Below are 22839 nucleotides of genomic sequence, written 5' to 3'. Positions count from 1 at the left end.
TGGTAGAAGCCCCATCATCGTTAGTTTAAAATGTTCTGCAGGTAAGTCTGAAGTGCATCTCTGATTAGAATCACTAAACCAAACAACTTGGTATCTAAACTCACCCTCCAACATAGCTTACCATCCTTTTGTTATCTTCCCTAAACTATCCATTTGATGATGTCCAAAATCATCAGAAATTTCTAATAATGAATGGGAGAGTTGATGGGTGTCTCTTACCCACTGATCCCCATATGCAATTCAGATTTTATCCCTCACTCTCACATAGTTTGGCCAAACTGGTCCACTCTGGTTGACATTTCCACCATTGAGCTGGGACTCATGACATTCCCTCACCCAGCATGGCCCCCTCCCAAACACATATTCACCAATTTTCCCTAATACACACTCCCAGTCCTTTGAAACACACCTCAAGTCCTGCCTCCAGAAAGCCTTCTGTGGTCACTCATGACTGTCCACTGCCACAGACGTCCTCTCCACCCTGTGAATTCTTACACCACTTTGCATGTGCCTGGGGACAGTAAGTACATACTATGAAAGAGGAGGAAATATCTAAGAGCACAGACTCAAGTGTACCAAGAATAACTTCTTTAAAATGTAATGTTTTTACAAACAGAGATGAATGTTGCATCTCCATAATCCACTTATGGAGTCCACTAATGCCCCAGGAAGATGGTCCATGTATATTCTGAAGCTTCTGTAAACTCCCAGCACATGCTGTGTGCCCCAGCAACACATCTGCTTAAGCAACGCGGCCGAGTACCATGGAGAGAAAGGACTCAACGAAAATGTCTGAAATAATGAATAGATAAGTGAATGAACAAAGGCAAATTCTTTTTCCCCTCTATTATTAGGAACAATTTAGATACATGGCAGCTCCAAACCTCCAAACTTACAGACCTGACCATCTTAGTATTCAGAAAAACAAAGTCCTCCAGATGGCAGGTCTCAGCCTCTTTAGAAGGCATTTGGAACACCTTCTGATTCCTGAATATGCCACTTGGAGTCCCCCACCCTGATTTCAACAGGCTTCTCAAAATATTTCCTCCAAACTCATACTCCTTCTCTCCAAGAAGAATTTGGGTGAATAACGTGTCTTCCATTTCATTACATATACACATAAGAAGGAAGTTCTGCGGTGATTGATCCAGGTGTATTGCACACAGGCTACCACCCCAGGCACTTCAAAATCCATCACCATTATTTTAGATTAAAAATTAACTGGTAGCTACAACAGGGAGGAAAAAAAAACCGTGTTCTGTTCTTTTCTATCTTTATGTAACATACTTGTCACAGACAAACCCTACAAAAGAAAAGCCCAGCCACATCTGTCTCTGCACATAATAAGAAAATGTTTACCTCTAAAATTCTGTTTATTCACCAACACACTTTAAGGCCTGGCCATCTGTGGCTACCTATGGCCTATAAATAGCAGTTAAAAGAAATAAATAAACCCAGGAACAGCTGGAGGAGGCACGAAGAAAGGATGAAGGGAACCCCAGGCCCTCAGCATGTCAAAGCCAAACAGCTGAATTGTATGTAAACATTATGAAAGAAAATGCAAAGGTTGTCAGGAAGAGGAACCAGCTTCCCCAGCCCTCCCCACACCCCCTCTGTCCAATTTTTTTATCATGATTCTTTCCCTATTTTGTGCATGTCCACCCCCATCACCTGTACAGATAAATGTTTAATGTTACAACCTCGCGCACACTCAGTCTGATTCCAGAGATGTGAAAAGGCATCCAGGATGTGCAGCTGCAGCTACCTGCTCTCCAGGCTTCCCAGCGTCCTCCTTATCCCCCTGTAATTTAGGTATGAAGAGTCTGTCTCTCAAAGTCTAGGTTTATAAGTGACTTAAATGTTATCCCCAAAGATCCTTGGCAAAGAAGATGAGCTAAATATGACCTTAAATCATCTTCCGAGAAAAGAAAAATGATGCCTGTCACCTTTAAAAAGCCAACCAATCAATAACAAAATAATGGGCTCATAAGAATGACAATTCTTTTTTTCTCTCATGATGCCAACTATATGCAACAGCACTGTTTTCAAAAAAAGCACAATTTACTTCTCTTAAAGGGAGCCCATAAGGAGGTATCCAACATGCCTTGGGCTCTTCATATTGTATTCTCAAGAGCAAGGAGCAATTTGTCATGTGTCTGATTATTGTTTGTACCACTCAATTAGTCAATACACACAATCAAATTAATCAAGACATAGTAGAAACCTGTGAAAAAGAAACAGGAAAGGAAAAGGTTTTCAAAAGCGTAGAAGAAAGTAAGAGAACTGATTAGGAATCACTAAGCAATGATTTCCAGTCTTCTCCCTGTAATGATGCCTTTTTTACTTCAAGAAATGTTAGGGTTCTGGTTAAAGATAGAAGACTAACCACACTCAGCCTCCAATCTCTCCAAAAAAACCATCAAAACCTCAAGAAGACTTGGGTAAAGCCTAAATCCCCAGAACAAAGTGAAAAGGACAAAGACAAAAGCAACATGGTGTGAAAGGAAAATAAAATTTCAGGACCCCAAATTCACTATGCCAAAAGGGAAAAATTAAGCCTGGAAGCCAAGTCACAAAAAAAACAAAGAAAAAAAATTGCATTTTCTTTTGTTCCTAAACTGATAGCCACAGATAGAGGCCATATGTCTCCATCGGGGGCCTCCCTCACCCTGACAATGTAAATTAACAACCTATCCTCATGGTATGGGAAAAGAGGATACTAGAAATTGTCCTCATCTACCCCAAGATGAATGCATATTTGACTGCTTTCTCTACTCTATGTTTATCTTATGTAAAGTGCAGATTCATTAAGCACAAGGTGAATACATAAACTGTTCCCTCTATCCCTCCTTTTCTTTTTTTTTTTTTTTTTTGAGACAGAGTCTTGCTCTGTCATCGGGCTGTGGCCACTGCAATCTCCGACTCCCTGGTTCAAGCGATTCTCCTGCGTCAGTCTCCCAAGTAGCTGGGATTATATGCATGCGCCACCATGGATAATTTTTGTATTTTTAGTAGAGACAGGGTTTCACCATGTTAGCCAGGATGGTCTCGATCTCCTGACCTCATGATCCGCCCACCTTGGGCTCCCAAAGTGCTGGGATTACAGGCATGAGCCACTGCGCCTGGCCTACCCCTCCTTTTCATGTGTAACATGTGGATTCACAAGAATGTGACCTTCTTTTTTTGCTTTGCCCTTTCCCCTTTTGCCCACTTTTCCACTTTAAATATTGAAGCCCTCGAAATCCTCTTCAGAAAAAGTACAGGCTACAGATCCTACTGTGGCTTATGTCTCCTTTTCCCAGGCACGTCTTCAACCTTGGCAAAATAAACCTCTACACTGATGGAGGCCTGTGTCAGATACTTTTTGGTTTACAATGGTAACAGAAACTGGAAAGCAGATGGATGAGTGGCTGATCACTGACTTAGAAGGCTGAATCCTAAACCAGCCCAGGTACCTTTGGGAGTAGGGATGAAAGTGGGGGCCAAATATAAGGGGTCTGACACAAAGTCTATTTAAGATAATAATTAGATACTCCCCAGCCCATCATTCCCTCAGCACTTGGCTGAAGACTAGATATTTACTCTCTTATTGGGGTAAAATGTCAGGATTCTAGGCACAGCTGAGGGTAGGGATAGCATATTAAAAACATGAGCAAGGAATCTGTTGAAGATTTACAGACTGATTTTGAGACACTCCCCACCAACATCCTCCCCAGGCTTATGTTCACTCCGTCTTTGTCCGTTTGTGTTGCTAGAAAGGAATACCTGACGCTGGGTATAAAGAAAAGAAAAGGCTTATTTGACTCACAATTCTGCTGACTGGAACACTGGGCATCTGGTGAGAGCCTCAGTCTGCCTCCAATCATGGCAAATGGCAAAAGGGAGCTGGTCTGTGCAAAGCTCATGTGGCCAGAGAGGAAGGAAGAGAGAGGGGGGAAAGGTTCCCGGCTCTTTTTAACAACCAGCTCTCTCAGGAACTAACAGACCAAGAACTCACTCATTACCATGAGGACGACACCAATTCCTTCCTGAGGGATCCACCCTCATGACCCAAACATCTCCCATTAGACTCCACCTCCAGCACTGGTGATCAAATTTCAGCATGAGGTTTGCAGGAGTCAAATATCTAAACCATAATACACTCAGTCCCTAGACATTGTCAGCCAGACTTTTACCCTCTAGATGGAACACTGGAGGAGCCTTCCTTGCAGAATCAGATCCCAATACAAATGACCTAGAGATACGGACATAAAGAGATTTTTCAAAGAAGTTCTTCAGCCAGACCAGCCTAGTAAAGCCCACATTTGACAAGTGACACCCAACATGCTCTGAGTTTCCAATGGACTCTATGGTGACACCACTCAAATACAATGGGCTGAGACTCACTGGGGCATTTGAGGAAAACCTTTACAATGAAAGACAGAGGCCAAAACAAATAAGCAGAAAACAGCAACTTGGAGGAAACAGAGCTTATGAAAAGACAAAAAGGAACCTCAAAAAGGGCGTTCTTAGAAATTAAAAAAGATGACAAGATGAATATCCCAAGGGCAAGAAGTTAAAATGGAAGAAATCACTCAGAAATAGAGTCAAAGGCAGAGACAGAAAATAGAAAAAAAAAAAAGAAAACAAAAACACGATCATTTCAGGAGGTCCAACATCTGAACAAAAAATTTCAATAGAGTTGTTCTCTACTCTCTACATGAAAAAGAAGACATCGACAAAGAAATAATTGAGATATCCCGGGATGGAAAACATGAGTTTCCAGATTGAAAGGGCCCTCTGAACTCTCAGCACAACAGATGAAAATACAAAAATACTCTGTGAAACTTTAGACAACTAAAGAGAAAATCCTACAAGCTTTCAGAAAGAGGAGAAAGAGGGAGAAGGGAGTTTCAACAAAAGTATAAAGAATCAGAAAGACATTGGATTAGCAGCAACACTGGAAATTAGAAGATAATGAGGCAGAGAAAGTGTTTTCTAATCCAAAATTTTATAGAGTCAAACTGTAATTGAGTGTGTAGGCAGAATAAAGACATTTTTAGATATGTAAGATCTCAAAACACTTCTCATGCAACCTTTATCAGGGAGATACTAGGTACTAGTACCTACACCAAATAATAGTACCAGTCACCAAAATGAGAGACTCACTGAGAAAAAGAAAGACAATGGATACGAGACACAGGGGATCAAAAACAAGGGAGGCAAAGGGAATTTCTAGGATAATGGTGAAGGAAATCCTTAAGATGGCAGCTGTGCAGTAGGCATAGAGCATAACTAGCCCAGCTGGGAGCAAGTCAGAAGGTTCTGGAATCATCAAGAAGATGAAATTGTTGGAAATACCTAATGTGTTTAAGTACTGGAGGCAGATTTATATCTTGGGAACAAGTTAGGGGAATAAATTAATAGTAAGGACAAAGAAAGCTAACCACCAAACAGAAAAGGCAAATGTTTAACTTTTTATTTTATCAGTTGGAATAGCTTTTTGTTGTCGTCGTTGTTGTTTTTATTTTTTAAATTTTTATTTCAATAGTTTTGAGGGAAGAGGTGGTGTTTGGTGCATGGAAGAGTTCTTTAGTAGTGATTTCTGAGATTTTGGTCCACCCTTCACCCGAGCAGTGTACACTGTACCCAATATGTAGTTTTTTATCCTTCACCTCCCTCCCACCCTTCCCTGCAAGCTCCTGCTTATAAGTGAGAACATAGGATGTTTGGTTTTCCATTCCTGAGTGACTTCACTTAGAATAATGGCCTCCAATTCCATCCAGGTTGCTTTGAATGCCATTATTTTGTTCCTTTTTATGGCTAAGTAGTATTTCATGGTATATGTATACACCACATTTTCTTTATCCATTTGTTGGTTGATAGGCATTTAGGCAGGTTCCATATTTTTACAATTGTGAATTATGCTGCTATAAACCTGCATGTGCAAGTGTCTTTTTCATATAATGACTTATTTTCCTTTGGGTAGATACCCAGTAGTGGGATTGCTGGATCAAACAATAGTTCTACAATACTTTTAGTTCTTTAAAAAATCTCCATACTGTTTTCCACAGTGGTTGTACTAGTTTACATTCCCACCAGCAGTATGAAAGTGTTCTCCTTTCACCACTTCCATGCCAATATCTGTTTTTTTTTTTTTTAATTTTTAAATCATGGCCATTCTTGCAGGAGTAAGGTGGTGTCGCATTCTGATTTTGATTTGTATTTCCTTGACAATTACAGTTGTTGAGCATTTTTTCATGTTGGGCATTAGTGTATATATATATATGTATGTTTTTGAGAATTGTCTATTAATGTCCTTTGCCCACTTTTTGATGGGATTATTTTGTTTTTTTCTTGCTGATTTGTCTGAGTTCCTTGTAGATTCTGGATATTAGTCCTTTCTCAGATGCACAGTTTGTGAATATTTTCTCCCACTCTGTGAGTTGTCTGTTTACTCTTTTGATTATTTCTTTTGCTGTGTAGCAGCTTTCTAGTTTAATTAGGTCCCATCTATTTATCTTTGTTTTCATTGCATTTGCTTTTGGGTTCATGAAGTCCTTGCCTAAGCCAATGTCTAGAAGAGTTTTTCCAATATTGTCATATAGAATTTTTGTGACTTCAGGTATTAGATTTAAGTCTTTATCCATCTTAAGTTGATTTTTGTATAAGATAAGAGATGAGGATCCAGTTTCATTCTTCTACATGTGGCTTGCCAATTATCCCAGCACCATTTGTTGAATAGGGTGTCCTTTGTCCCACTTTATCTTTTTGTTTGCTTTGTTGAAGATCAGTTGGCTGTATTTGGCTTTATTTCTGGGTTCTCTTTTCTATTTCATTGGTCTACACGCCCATTTTTATACCAGTACCATGTTGTTTCAGTAACAATCGCTTTGTAGTATAGTTTGAAGTCAGGTAATGTGTGATGCCTCTAGATTTGTTTTTGAGTTTTGTGGCTTTGTTTGTTTGCTTGCTTACTTACTCTTGCTTTCCCAACCTGGGCTCTAGAAAAGGCAAATATTACCTTCAGAAAAAACAAAAGGCTTTACAGGAAAGAAATAGTAATCATAGCATACTACATGGCTCAGTTGTGAATAGCATTTACATAGGTCATAAGAATGCAAACACAGAATGTTAACTAACCACATGTGAAAGTGAAGTGTATAAAGAAAACTGAATCCCTCTCTTCCTTAGTGGGAAATAAGTAGATTATTCCTACTACCAAAAAAGTCAAGAAAGAGCAAGACAAGCATGTTATTTAGAGATATGTAGGTAAATTCCAAAAAATTATAAGTACTTCTGAAGGGCAGGAAATGGAGGGCAAAGTTGGGAATGGAAGGGGGACTCCCATCAAGCTCTTCACTTTTACTATTTGACTCTTTAAACTATGTACATGTATAACTTTTTTTTAAAAGGAACTATTTTTAAAGTAAAAAGAAAGTTTATGGATACTCCCGTGTATATTGACTGCCTCTTGGCTGAGAAAGAACATGATAAAAGCCACACTTAAATATATATTTGAACTTCCTTACTCAGAGTAGCATTTACATACATTAGAAAAATAGCAGATTCATGTAAGTACAAAACACATAATTGATTCATTCCTAAGCAGTGCTCAGTACATGTATGGATTTCCTCTCCCCATAAGGCTTAGTAGTTAAGAGACTTAACCTACCTAAGCCTCAGTTTCCCATAAATGTTACCAAGAATGGATGCAGTTGTTCGTCTGCTCTTTGGATGCTGTAAGATCCATATCTTTTTAATAAAGTTCCCTTTTATATGTACTAGCTTGAGTAAGTATCTAATTGTTGCACCCAAACATGCCCTGAGAAAAACAGTGAAGATGTATACACTACTCAAAGTTGCCCAGTTGGTAAGTGATAGAGACACGATTTGAAACTAGTACAAAGGCTATTCTACTTTGCTACACATTTATAGATCTTTGTAATTTTTCTTCAGTGACTTTTTTTTTTTCCCACAAAAAGCACTTTTTATTTGAGGCAAAGAGAAGTCTTGCTGAAAGGATTACATTTCCAAGCAGTCAAAACTCAACTGTTAGTGGCACTGTTTTGACCTGGTAGATTTTGCTTCTCTTTGGTCAGAAAAGGGTATTCAGGGTGTACTTTCCCCATCTGGGCAAACAGAAGGGCAAAGCAAAGCTACTCTATTGACAGGGCTCTTCAAATCCAACATCAAGCTAGACACACCCTCACTGGCCACTACAGGTTGCTGTCCCACTGCTGAGTGACACAGGCCATACTACCTTTGCAAGGAAAAAAAAAAAATGAGGCAGGAAACATGGTATAGGTCACTTGGGGACAAGCAGGCATCCACAGCTTCAAAACTCTTCATGGAAGGGGTAATCCTTGTGGGAGGCACAGCTCACCAAGGCACAGACCCTCCAGTTTCTGTTGTAACTGAATAAGGTGGTCATATCCTGGCTGTTCAGTTCAAAGTTGAAGACCTTAAAGTTCTCAGCAATGCGTTCTGGTGTGACAGACTTGGGGATCACCACCAAGATCCTCTGCATGGGGAACCAGATCAGAACCTGGGCTGTAGTTTTATTGTGTTTGGCTGTGTTCGCCTTGATCCTGGGATCTTCCAGGAGGGAAGGGTCCTCAGGCTTGGCCCAGGGCCTGTCGGGAGAGCTGAAGGGGTGGTAGGCAGTCACCATGATGCCTTTAGACTGGCAGTACTGGATTAACTTCTCCTGAGTGAGGTACGGGTGGCACTCAATCTGATTAACCGCCTACTTATACTTTAAGTCAGGTTTGTTTAAGATCCTCTCAATCTGGAGATGGTTGAAGTTGGAGATGCCAGTAGCTTTCACCAGCCCTTCATCCACCAGCTCTTCCATGCCTGCCCATGCGTCCAGAATGTTGGTGTTACTGGGAATCACATTACCCAGCTCATCCAATGGGAAAAATTCCTTCCCAGGCTTGAAGCTGGTTGGCCAGTGAATAAGGTAGAGGTCCAGGTAGTCCAGCTTCAGGTCAATGAGCATCTTCTGGCAGGCTCCTTTCACCAGGCCCTTCTCATGGTACGCTCACCACAGCTTGCTGGAGATGAAGAGCTCCTCACACTTCACCACCTGCTCCCTGAGCATCTCCTGAATGGCCACCCCCACCTCATTCTCATTCTGGTACATGTGGGCACAGTCGATGTGGCAGTACCCAACGTCAATGGCCACCTTCACAGCCTCAGTTACCTGGCCCGGAGGGGAATTCCAGGTGCCTAGCCCCAGGATGGGCATCTTGGTGCCATTGTTGAGCACAAGGAGGCTGGCCATGGCTGCTGCGCTCTCCAGACCCCCACCCAGAACCATGTACCTCAGTGACTCTTTAAGCAACTTAATAATATTAAAATAGTTATGTCTTTAAGAATGCCTGGTCTAATCAACAATGAAATACTTACTGTGACAGTAGAGCCACTTAATAGATTTGGATTTGCAAAGCCAGTAAGTGGGAAGTTGCTTATTTTCTAGTAGGTACCTGACGTGAAGCAGTGGGTCCTTTTATTATGGCCACAGGGACCTACCTGATTTTCCCAACTATGGATAGGTAGAGAGACTGAAGTAGCATATAGTCTAGCCTACATGCATTTTATATACAAATATACTATTAAAATGTCAAAAATAAACTATATATTTTCTAATTAGAATATATAAAAAATGGACTCATATGTGTAATCCCAACACCTTGGGAGGCTGAGGTGGGAGGATCCTTGAGCCCAGAAGTTCAAGACCAGCCTGGGCAACACTGTGAGACCCTTTCTCTATAAATATATAATGCTTTTTTAAAAAGAACATATGAAAAAGGGAAATACCATTTACAAAAAAAGATGGAAGGAACTACAAAGCATCTTCATGCAAGTGAATTACCTTCCTAGTTAATAAGATCTCACTTGTAGCTACCTCTCCTTTACCTTTTTATCACACATTTCCTACCCTGGGAAAAGGTAGGGAGACTACTCCCTTCACAAAGGAAACATGGAAAAAAGCCAAATAGCTCCCCAAGAATTAGTTTCTCATGCTTGAGTTTTGATATGGGGTATTATATTTTCACACAAAAACCCTGCTGAATTCCTGACTCAGGGTTAATTTGCTGAACTACTATTACCTAGTTCCACTTAATCTCATTCTAGTTTTCCTTATTCTGCCTTAGAAAAGGACTTTTCTTGGACTCCCTCATATTGATAAGCTAAGTGTCAATAATTTCCAGCCTTATGAAGATCTCCAAGTAGCACACTGCCTAAATTCCAGCTTAGAGTTCCACAGCAAAGGCAGCGGCTGAGCTCGGCTTTTCCTCTATGCCTAGTCAGACCCATTTTCATCCATCTCCAAAAAAAAACTGTACCTTGCACCTTATGTTTTAAGCCCCCACTTCCTACATACTCTCTTCCTGAAGTAGTAACTAAGAGAAAAGGAAGATTGAATGAAAATGGAGAATGGAAAAACAATAAAGAAAATCAACAAAACCATAAGTTTGTTCTTTGAAAAGATCAACAAAATTAACAAATCTTTGATGATACTGACTAAAAATTCGAGAGAAAAGACTCAAGTTACTAAAATACAAAACGATGCTGGGAACATTACTACTGATATTACAGAAGTAAAGAAGATTACAAGGCAGTATTATGAACAATTGTATGTCAATAATTTTGATTATTGATTCAATCTACTTAATAGTTGTAGGTCTAGTAAAATTTTCCATTTCTTTATTAGTCAGTTTGGTAGATTATGTGTTTCTAGGAATTGCTCATTTCATCTAGGTTATTCAATGTGTTGCACTCCAGTCTAGGCAACAGGGTGAGACCCTGTTTCAACAACAACAAAAAACCAACTTAGAAATAAATTTAACCAAGGAAGCAAAAGACTTGTACACTGAAAACTATGAAACACTGCTGGAAGATATAAATAAATGAAAAGACATCCTTTCTTCATGGATTGGCAGACTTAACATTGTTAAGATGACAAGACTACCCGAAGTAATCTACAGCTTGAATACAATTGCTATTAAAATCCCAACAGCATTTTTTGGGGCAGAAATATTGAAAAAAAAAACCCTATCCTAAAATTCATCAAGGGATCAATCTCCAATAATCTTCTAACAGGATTGCTGTAGGTTCAATTAGATCAGGGGTGTAGTGCTTTTTTTTTTTTTTTTTTTTGAGATGGAGTTTCACTCTGTCACCCAGGCTGAAGTGCAGTAGCATGATCTCAGCTCACTGAAACTTCCACCTCCCAGATTCAAGTGATTCTCATCCCTCAACCTCCCGAAGAGCTGGGACTACAGGCGTGCGCCACCTTGCCCAGCTAAGTTTTGTATTTTTAGTAGAGACAGGGTTTCACCATGTTGACTAGGCTGGTCTCAAACTCCTGACCTCAGGTGATTCGCCCCAGCCTCCCAAAGTGCTGGGATTACAGGCATGAGCCACCACACTGGGCTGTGAATTCTTATAATTCTATGTTGCCTTGGCATCCATTTTAAATATAAGTTGGACTTCCTCATACCAGAAGTAGAGTTTAGTTGCCTTTGACACAATTTCTAGTTCTCTACCTCCTCCTAGTTCTGCAGTGTGGTTAATCCAGATATCTGCCTTATAAAACCACCTCCTGGTGACCACCTCCCTATAAGACAACTAGATGCAACCTACTTGACTTGCCCTGCTGACCCCCATATCTTGCAGTGTCTGTGCAGATATGCTGCAGTGACCACCTCTCAGTCACAGCATGACCCCATGGAACTCATGCCTGCTTGCTTTAAACCTACCAGTTAGAACTCCCTGTGGAAAACCTGCTTGGGCAATGCCCTGGACACCAAAAAAGGCTTTGGCCCTCAGGTCCCCCCGCCACCCTCTCTCTTTTGCTTTCCACCCTCTGGTTGCCCCTGCAGGTCCCAGTCAGCACCCCTCTTCCTGTTGGACCCGCTTGGGGTTTTTTTGTTTGTTTGTTTTTGAGATGGAGTCTCGCTCTGTCACCCAGGCTGGAATGCAGTGGTGCAATCTCGCCTCACTGCAACCTCCGCCTCCTAGGTTCAAGCGATTCTCATGCCTCAGCCTCCCAAGTAGCTGGGATTACAGGCGCCCAGCACCATGTCCGGTTAATTTTTGTATTTTTAGTAGAGACGGGGTTTCATCATGTTGGCCAGACTGGTCTTGAACTCCTGACCTCAAGTGATCCATCCACCTCAGCTTCCCAAAGTGGTGGGATTACAGGCATGAGCCACCGCGCCTGGCCCCTGCTGGTTTTATGATGCCCTCTTCTCTCTGTGATCTTTAAGTAATTAAAAACTGCTTCTGTTATTTCATATGTTTTGCTGTGCCACCTCTTCCGTGTCTCACCTGGCTGACATACCTGATCCTAGCTCTCCTCAGGGCAGGCCTCTCCTAAAGAGTGACAATCTTGCATTAGGGCCACTCTCAAAAGAGAGACCTCAAAACCCAATGAGAAGAAAACACAACAAGGGGTTTAGGGGGAATTTGATGGGTTAACCCAAAGTTTACAGAGAAGTGCAAGGGACCGAGAATAGCCAAGACACACTCAAAGGAGAATAAGACAAGAGGCCTTGCCCTATCAAGTATCAAGAATTATTAAAAAGCTCTAGGAATTAAGATAGTGGAGCCACAGAGGTATACTGAACAATGAAATAGAATAGGTTCCAGAAACAGATCCATATGTATATGTACATTTATGACAAAGCTGCCATTGCTCACAGTATGGAAATTCACGGTGCTGAGAGTACTGAGTATTCACACAGGAAAAAAAAAAGAAATATGATCCTATTTCTATTGGATCTATCCTATTGAACACAAACATCAATTTCACGTAGACTGTAGTAGGACAAAACGTGAAAGGCAAGACTATAAAACTTTTAGAAGATAATATAGGCAATGTGATTATAACATTCAGTAAGAAAGATTGCATACAAAGTTGTTGTATAAATAGTTTATACAAAAATATAAACTATAAAGGAAAGGTTTGATAAGTTTGGCTAAGCTAAAATTGGAACATACATTCACCAAAAGAAACTGTTAGAGAATTTAAAAAACAATTAAAAGTGGAGAAGCTATTTGTTGCAACACACAAATGAGGTAGTATCTAAAATACATAAAGAAGTCATATAAGTCTATAAGAAAAAGACATCTTAATAGAAAAAGATAGGTGCAGCCATAAAAAAGAACAAAATCATGGCGTTTGTGGCAACATGGATGCAGCTGGAGGCCATTATCCTAAGCAAATTAATGCAGAAACAGAAAACCAAATACCACATGTTCTCACTTATAAGTGGGAGCTAAATATTGGGTACACATGGACACAAAGGTGGCAACAACAGACACTGGGGACTACTAGAGGTGGGAGGGAGAGGGAAGGATTGAAAAACTAACTATTGGGTGCTATGCTCACTACATGGGTGACAGGATCAATTGTACCAAACTGCAGCAGCACATAATATACCCATGGAACAAACCTGCACATGTACCCCTTGAATCTAAAATAGAAATTGAAATTATTTTAAAAATCATTAATATTGGCAAGACTTTATCTCTTTAGAAGAAACATAAGTATCCATATCCATATGAAAATATGCTTGGCCGGGTGCAGTGGCTCAAGCCTGTAATCCTGGCACTTTGTGAGGCTGAGACAGGTGGATCATCTGAGGTTGGGAGTTCAAGACCAGCCTGGCCAACATGGTGAAACCCCATGTCTACTAAAACTACAAAAATTAGCCCAGCATGGTGGTAGGTGCCTGTAATCCCAGCTACTCTGGAGGCTGAGGCAGGAGAATCGCTTGAAGCCGGGAGGTGGAGGTTGCAGTGAGCTGAGATCATGCCATTGCACTCCAGCCGGGGCAACAGAGCAAGACTCTGTCTAAAAAAAAAAGAAAGAAGATATTCTCAACCTCATTCATAATCAGATAAAAAGAACAAACCACAATAAGATACTATTTCATACCTACCAGACTGGCAAAAGTTTAAAAGTCTGACAAAATCAGGTGTTGGCTATGATGGATAAAACCAGAACACTCACACTGCTGGTGAGAGTGTCAATTGGTACAACCACTTGAAAAATAATTAGAAATAATCTAGCAAGAATGAAGATGCATGTGCCCTGTAATCCAGCAGGTCTGCATGCAGGATTATACCCTAGAGCTCCTGTACATGTGCGCAGAGGGACTCATACAAGAATGATCAAAAAAGTCTTGTCTAGATCGTGTTTTAAAAATGGAAACAATGCAAATATTCATCCACATCTGAATGAATAAACCACACTGTGGTGTATTTATATGCTCTAGCGCCATATAATTCTTATTATAGGAATTAATTACAGTGACACACAACTACACGGATGAAACTCAAGATCAAATGTCTGAGTAAAACACACAAGTTGCAGAAAATTCATACAGTATGATTCCATTTGTTTAAAGTCCAACAACATTCAAAACTAAACAACATGTCATTTTGGAATATAGCAAAAAGTAAAAAAGCATTTTAGAAAAAAGTGAACAAGGCCAGGTGCAGTGGCTCACGCCTGTAATCCCACCACTTTGGGAGGCCGAGACGGGCAGATCACCTGAGGTTGGGAGTTCGAGACCAGCCTGACCAACATGGAGAAACCCCATCTCTACTAAAAATACAAAGCCGGGCATGGTGGCGCATACCTGTAATCCCAGCTACTCAGGAGGCTGAGGCAGGAGAATTGCTTGAGCCTGGGAGGCGGAGGTTGCAGTGAGCTGAGATCACTCCATTGTACTTCAGCCCGGGCAACAAGAGTAAAACTCTGTCTAAAAAAAAAAAAAGTGAACAATAAACTTCAGGAGAATAGCTACATCTGCGAAAGGAAGAAGACAGATTCTACAGGGCACCCAAAGGTAATGCTGGACACAGGGGTTCACTCTTTTGTAATTCTTTCTATATTTTAGAGACAGGGTCTTGCTCTGTCACCCAGGCTGGAATGCAATGACGTGATCAAGGTTCACTGCAGCCCCAAGCCCCTGGGCTCAAGCAATCCTCCCACCTCAGCCTCCTGAGTAGCTGGGACTGCAGGCATGCACCACACCTGACTAATTTATTTATTTTTTGTAGAGATGAGGTCTCACTATGTTGCTCAGGGTGGTCTTGAAATCCTGGCCTCAAGCAATCCTCCTGCCTTGGCCTTCAGAAGCTCTGGGATTACAGGCATGAACTACCATGCCTGGCCAATATTGTAATTCCTTACACATCATGTATATATTATATGAATATTCTCAATATCTAATCAAAACAATTACATGAGGTGATGACTAAGTAAAACACACAGCTCAGTAGCTGGCATCTATTAGGTGCCCATTCTTCTTCTAAGTCTTGTTTCATTATAAATTTTTTTTGTTTGTTTGCTTGTTTGTTTGAGACAGAGTCTTGCTCTGTCACCAGGCTGGAGTGCAGTGGCATGATCTTGGCTCACTGCAACCTCCAACTCCCTGGTTCAAGCAATTCCCCTCCCTCAGCCTCCAGAGTAGCTAGGATAACAGGCACGTGCCACCATGCCCAGCTAATTTTTGTATTTTTAGTAAAGACGGGGTTTTACCATGTTGGCCAGGATGGTCTTGATCTCCTGATCTCATGATCCACCCACCTTGTCCTCCCAAAGTGCTGGGATTATAGGTGTGAGCCACTGTGCCTGGCCTCATTATAAATATTTTAAAACAAATTTGAGTAAAACTAAGTGGTTTTCTTTCAACTCCAATAATTGCTCTTAGATGGAAGAATGCCACAGGATCAGATTCTAGGTCTGTTCAAAGTCAAAGACTAACAAGGCTCCCCTACTCTGGGTTCTCAATCTTACAACATCCCAGTGGGGTCATTTATGCCAACTGAACTAAAAATAAATATCTGCAACTGTTTCATCCTTTCCCCCCACCTTGATTTCTACCTGTGTGGTTTTCTTTTTGACTAGAAAATAATCCTTTTGTGAAACTATGATGAGAGAAGCCACACCCCTAAACTGGAAGAAATAAAAATAGAGGCACAGTGGATGCCTGCACAGTCACACACTCTCTCGTTTGGGTGCTCTGCATCATCACACATTATATTTAGGTTGGTGCAAAAGTAATTTTAATGGCAAAAAAATGCAATTGCTTTTGCACCAACCTAATACAAAAGGCAGACTAGGCGTAAAGACAGTGATCTGCTCACTGCTTGCTCTTGGGCTATCTTCTGGTCCAAATGCTGTAAATCTCAGGACACAGGCATGGGCAAAGACTTCATGTCTAAAACACCGAAAACAATGGCAACAAAAGCCAAAATTGACAAATGGGATCTAATTAAACTAAAGTGCTTCTGCACAGTAAAAGAAATTATCATCAGAGTGAACAGGCAACCTACAGAATGGGAGAAAATTTTTGCAACCTATCCATCTGACAAAGGGCTAATGTCCAGAATCTACAAAGAACTTAAACAATTTACAAGAAAAAAAAAAACCCCATCAAAAAGTGGGTAAAGGATATGAACAGGCACTTCACAAAAGAAGACATTTATGAAGCCAACAAACATATGAAAAAATGCTCATCATCACTGGTCATTAGAGAAATGCAAATCAAAACCACAATGAGATACCATCTTATGCCAGTTAGAATGCCAATCATTAAAAAGTCAGGAAACAACAGATGCTGGAGAGGACGTGGAGAAATAGGAATGCTTTTACGCTGTTGGTGGGAGTGTAATTAGTTCAACCATTGTGGAAGACAGTGTGGCGATTCCTCAAGGATCTAAAACTAGAAATACCATTTGACCCAGCAATCCCATTACTGGGTATATACCCAAAGAATTATATATCATTCTACTGTAAAGACACATGCACATGTATGTTTGTTGCGGCACTATTCACAATAGTGAATCAACCCAAATATCCATCAATGATAGACTAGATAAAGAAAATGTGGCACATATACACCATGGAATACTATGCAGCCATAAAAAAGAATGAGTTCATGTCCTTTGCATGGGCATGGATGAAGCTGGAAACCATCATTCTCAGCAAACTATCATAGGAACAGAAAACCAAACACCACATGTTCTCACTCGTAAGTGGGAGTTGAGGAAGAAGAGCATAGACACAGGGAGGGGAACATCACACACCAGGGTCTGTTGGGGGATGGGGGATGGGGAGGGATAGTATTAGGAGAAATACCTAATGTAGGTGACAGGTTGATGGGTGCAGCAAACCACCATGGCACGTGTATACGTATGTAACAAAACTGCATGTTCTGCACATGTACCCCAGAACTTAAAGTATAATTAAAAAAAAAAAGAAATTAAACTCATGCTTAATCCTGGAAAAAAAAAAAAAGGAAAGAAAACATCTGTGACACAAAGGAGCCCCAAACCAAAGAGAGTTGCAAGTAATGCTGACCTTTTAGTAATAAAGGCTCTGTCACTGGTCTTCTCTCCAGTTTGGCTTTGCTTTATAACCAGGAGGCAGCTGGAAAACAAACAAAACATACAAGGTTTTATCACTTTATTCAAACAGACTTCAGAGAAGTGGCATCCAGGTATACTATAGAGATAATCAAATTCTATTGTTTGTCTAAGTGTCCACTGAATTTCTAAGTTAATTAAAGCAATTGGGAGAGAATAAAAAAAAAAACAGAAGGCCAGGCAAGGACTGTGTTTTCACTGGTGCTCCAGAGGAGTCAGCAAGAAACAAGGGAGAGGAGAAAGGGAAACGAGCTGGCCAGACCTTCTCAGTGTGAGGGAAGCAAAGAATCACCGAGATGGTCCATTCATCTGCTCAACCACTGAGCACCCAGTGTGCACCAGGCTCTGTGCTGGAAAAATAAACACATAATTCCCTACGTCATGGAGAATGTAGCTCAGTAGGGGAAAGTCAGAAGCAAGTTGGCAATAAGTGGTGTACGGGAGAAGCAGGGGCTGCCACGGGAGCACACAGCACCAGGCTTGGGGGCTCAGAAAAGCCTCCCCACAGGAAGCAACAGCGAACCTCAGACTCTCCTGCGGAGTAAGACCAGTTGGCCTGACATAGTGCATAGTGGGCTGAGGGAGGGGAGTACGAAGCAAGAGGAGAAAGCCTCAATCTGGAGAACAGCAGGTGTCAGGGCTCAGGGAGCAAGCATGGGGTACAGGAAAAGGACAACTAGGTGAGAAGGCCTGGAGCAAAGAATGCAAGCAGGGTGGTGCCGGGTTCGCCACCTCCAAATATTATGCTCTCCATGGCTTCAGGCCCACTGGACAAACCCAGGCAATGAACGGCCTCAGACCTGGAGAGCAGAACTCCTGACTCATACAGCTCATCTGTCTTTGCACAATGCCTTGTGTTCTTGCAGTCACACTCTTGGTTGCAGATACAATGCCAGCCAGAAATATGGCTGTGACAGGACAGTGACTCAGAGTATACAGTTGGGCAATGAGAACTTAAACCATAAGACTTTTTGCAAGAAAAACCTATTAGACAGAGACATACACACACTCAGATCAGCTACTCCTAGCAACTCCTCCATTATATATTAAGAGGAGAGCTCAAGCATTGCAAAATCTATTTGGGGGAATGGTGACCAGTCTTATTATCTGCCTGTTCTTGAGAAAACCTGTGATAAATGGAATCAACTGAATCTTTTTTATTTTCAAATCTGCTCACACATAGCCTTAGGGTCATTTGTGATGTGAGACTGAAGGGGACTGGGATGCAGTGGATGACAGCTGCCCACCATCTATCTGGTCCTAAACCATCCACCTTCCCACTGTAGCTGCTCAGGCCCTCCTAATCAGAGGCCTGTCAGGAGCCAATTGAGCTGTATCTATCCAGGTATCATTACATATTTGTTTGAGTTGTGATTATTCTTTCTGGCAGACAAAGCCATCCTTGTGGAAGGCAGAGCAGGGCAATCCCACCCAGGCACATGGACCAGGCAGCTGGCAGAGTGCATTGAGGTGGCTCTGCCATCTGCTGCTTAGAAGGAAGGGCCTGAGGCTCATACATGCCTCCAAAGCCTGTAAACCCCAGACTTCACCAAACCAAGTGGTAACGCCTCCATCCAAGTGGTAACGCCTCCATCCAAGTATCGTTAGCCCTTCTGGTCACATGGATGCATTGTGCGATTTCTCATCCTCTTCAAGTTTTAACCCTTGTCATTCACTTTGACCTGATAAAAATGATGGGTTGCCAGTGGGAGGGGTTGAGAATAGGAAGCAAAGAGACTTCATAGTACGATTTGTCTTGCACTGGAGACAAATCAAGCCCTGGGGATGGCCTTAGCCTCTTCTGTCCAGAGATGGTCCTGCTGAAAATAATAATGGATTATATTCCTCAAAAAATTCATGTCATGTTTAGAGCTAAATCATTCTTCATTTTTGTCATTTTAGAAAACCAGAGATATATTTCAAACTGGTAGTGACACTTTCTTCTACCACTCTGTGCCACCAGTGCCTAGCATACAGCAGGTATTTATAAACAGTTATTGATACTATGTGATGAATTACTAGCACACAAACCTGCTTATTTAGAAAAGCAAATCCTACAAAATCAAAGATCTAGAAGCACAGGTATGCACTATCCAGTATAGAGTACACTTCAATATGTGACTGCTCAAGAAGCCACTTATCAAATCAAACACAAGTGTGACTCTCATCACATGGGTCCTTTCAATGTGGGGACCTATTCCTCTCCAGGATCTCACCTATTAGAAAAATGTATATTCACCCTGTAGATTTTGTTTAAGATTCTGTCCTCTCTGTGGGGAGATACTTGGAGTTGTCACTCAGCAGCAGAGATCCGGAGGGACCAGATGGCTGGTAAAACAGGAGGCTATTCTCAATCCAGGGCCAACAGGAAAGCTGGAAGGCAGAGCCCAAATTTAGTTTGAAACCTGATGCCCAACAGTATAAAATTAGAAACTCCTTTGAACCATCTGGTTCTTTTAAATAAATACCTGTCTGTCCAATCCTAGAATGGAAGGAGCTTCAAAGTCTAGCTCCCTTCCCTAAGACACAACATCTGTCCCAACATTAGTGAACAGTAGCCACGGGAGATACTTAATATTGGCTAGCTGACAGAGCCTAGGCTAATGGCTGCCAATCTTAAGTACTCTAAAGTTCTTTAGAATCTTTCTGATTCCAATATCTCTTTCACTCTTCTCTTCCAACCACCAAATCCCCTCTTCTTACTCCCCCTGAGGCTAGAATACACACACGCACACACACACACACACACACACACACACACCATCTAAAATATTTCAATGTATTATTGTCCTTCTTCTGCCAACCCACCCGTAACGATCATTCCTTCTATATATTGCTCTACTTTCTGTTGTCCTTCTCTCCCCTTCTCTGACAGTGATATAATTTATCCATGACCCCCTAAAAATCAACACTTCACACCCTTGTGGGGTGACTGTCTTAGTTCATTTTGTGTTGCTATAAAGGAATACCTGAGACTGGGTAATTTAAAAAAAAAAGAGGTTTATTTGGCTTATGGTTCTGCAGCCTGTGCAAGAAGCATGACCACAGGTTTACTGTTGGACATTTGCTTCATATTAATAATAGTGAGTAATGCTGCTATGAACATTCTTGGGCATGACTTTTCATGTGTATATCCTATATTATGTAAAACCACTTCTAGGCACTTCCATACTCTAGGAGTGGAATTTCTGGGTCACAGGATGAGCAATATTGAATAGCAGATTTTGCAAACAGTTTTCCAAAGTGGTGGAATCATCTTACACACTCTTCAGTAGCACATAGGAACTTCTATTGCTCCTCATTCTTTTCAGCACTTTGTGTTATCTTTTAATCAGGACTGTCCAACCCCTGGTATCAGTCTGTGGCCTGTTAGGAACTGCGCCAGCATCTGCTCCTGGTGAAGACCTCAGGAAGCTTCCAGTTGCAGTGGAAGAGGAAGGAGAGCAGTGTGTCATATGGTGAGGGAGGGGGCAAGAGAGAGAGAGTGAGGGGAGGGGTGTCATGATCTTTTAAACAACCAGTCTCATGTGAAGTAGTAGAGTAAGCACTCACTCATTATGATGGGAAGGGCACCAAGCCATTCATGAGGGATCTGCCCACCTGATCCAAACACCTCCCATTATGCCCCATCTTCCAACACTGGGGATCAAATTTCAACATGAGATTTGGGGGGACAAATATCCAAACTATATCAGTCACCATCCTTAAATATTATAAAATAATCTGTCCCCAGCCAAATCAATGTATATCCCAGACCCTTCTCCCTTAAACCCCCATTTTTCAGCCTTCACATGGCCTAAGATCTCTTCCACCACACATCATCTCACCACATGCTAACACCACCCTGACCTTTTATCTTGAATGGAGATGGCCCAACCTGAGTGATTTAGTGATTTCATCCCTTGGATACAGAAGTGAAGAAGAGTCTGGAGTGGAAGGGTCAGCAGTGAAGACCACAGGAAAGGAGAGTCAAATAGGACCTCCCTAAGTGCTTCCATTTTCTCTTGTATTCCAAAGGCCGGTTAAAGAGTAAATGAGATGATGTATAAATTCATCTAGTAAACTGGTGAAGCCCAATACAAAAGTAACAACATTGTTATTAAATTATTTCCACAAAAATCCCTTAATTAGCATAGAAATAGTGTCATTATGTTTCCCTCAAATGAGTTCCTTTTCAGTGATATGGTGATCAAGTCTCAATGTTGGAGTTGTCTCCAACTCCACCCCCTCCCTTGCCCTCTACATTGTTAGGCACAAGTTTCCATGCACTCTTCTTCGAGAAAGTCCTTCAATCCATTCTCCATATCCATTCTCTTTTGCCCTGAACTTAGCCCAGCCCTTTGTCCCTTTGACACTGAAGCATGACTCTCTTATTCTAGGGTCTACTCACTCTATGTGAGCTCAGGTCCTCCAGTAAGCTGATGTTAACATGAACCAGACACGCAAGATACTTGTTGGGGGAGATACTTGGGCAGGATAGAGAGGGAGAGAGCATGCATAGGCAGAGGGAGCCTTCAGACCACACCTGTCTGACACCGTCGACAAGAGGGAAAGAAGACTGGTAGGAAGATCCTCAGACCACACTGCAGTTCTAAGAAAGTCTTGTTTGGCTGATGGGTAGTATGCTAGCCCAGGTTCCCATTAGAAGAGTCCACATCGAGCAGAATTGGCCCAGCTTTAGTATCTTCAACATGTCAATGAGGGACAGACGCAGCTCATGGAAAGTGTGGCCCCAGCATAAAGATCAGAGTAATGAGGAAAAGATAGCTTCTCAAGTACTAAGTGAAACGGATAGACAAAGGCAAAAACGGAAACTTGACTCCCTCTCATGCCATTCACAAAAATCAGCTCCGGGTGGATTGTAGATCTAAGTTTGAAATGATAAAACTTTTAGAAAATTATATATAGGAAAATTCATGACTGAGAAAGGAAACCTGTAAACCATAAAGGAAAAGAGAGATGCACTAGAATACATTAAAGTTAGGAATTTTTATTTACCAAAATTAAGAGCTTCTGTTTTGATAAGCAGAAGAGTGAAAAGACAAACAAAAGTGGGAAAGTGTCGTTTTAATACATATAACTAAGAGGCTCATAACTAGACTATATTAAAAACTGATAAAAGTTAATCAAAAGCAAAATAACAGAGAACCCAGTAGAATAAAGGGTAAGAAACTCAAACTGGTATTCCACAAAAGAGGCCATGCAAATGGCCAGTAAACATATATAGGTGCTGAATATCATTAATCACGAGGGAAATGCAAATTGAAATCACAACAAGATACATTCAACACACACCTGAATGGTCAAAATCTAAAACAGTGGTCTCCAAACTTTTTGGCACCAGGGACTGGTTTCATGGAAGACAATTTTCCCACAGACCCAGGGGAATGGTTTCAGGATGATTCA

At 41.4% G+C, this 22839-nt stretch overlaps 1 protein-coding gene and 1 pseudogene across 2 annotated transcripts in view; both read right to left on the bottom strand.

Moving 5' to 3' along the window:
• Positions 1-22839, bottom strand: part of CNIH3 (cornichon family AMPA receptor auxiliary protein 3) — a 323021-nt gene that overhangs the window by 176102 nt on the left and 124080 nt on the right. The window lies entirely within an intron of this gene.
• LOC129458159 (aldo-keto reductase family 1 member B1-like) lies at positions 8309-9268 on the bottom strand (annotated as a pseudogene).

The sequence above is a fragment of the Symphalangus syndactylus genome, chromosome 19 (assembly GCF_028878055.3).
Source record: "Symphalangus syndactylus isolate Jambi chromosome 19, NHGRI_mSymSyn1-v2.1_pri, whole genome shotgun sequence".
In the NCBI taxonomy this organism is placed as follows: Eukaryota; Metazoa; Chordata; class Mammalia; order Primates; family Hylobatidae; genus Symphalangus; species Symphalangus syndactylus.
The sequence above is the reverse complement of the archived record's forward strand: the minus strand, read 5'-3'. Positions and strand labels throughout refer to the sequence as shown.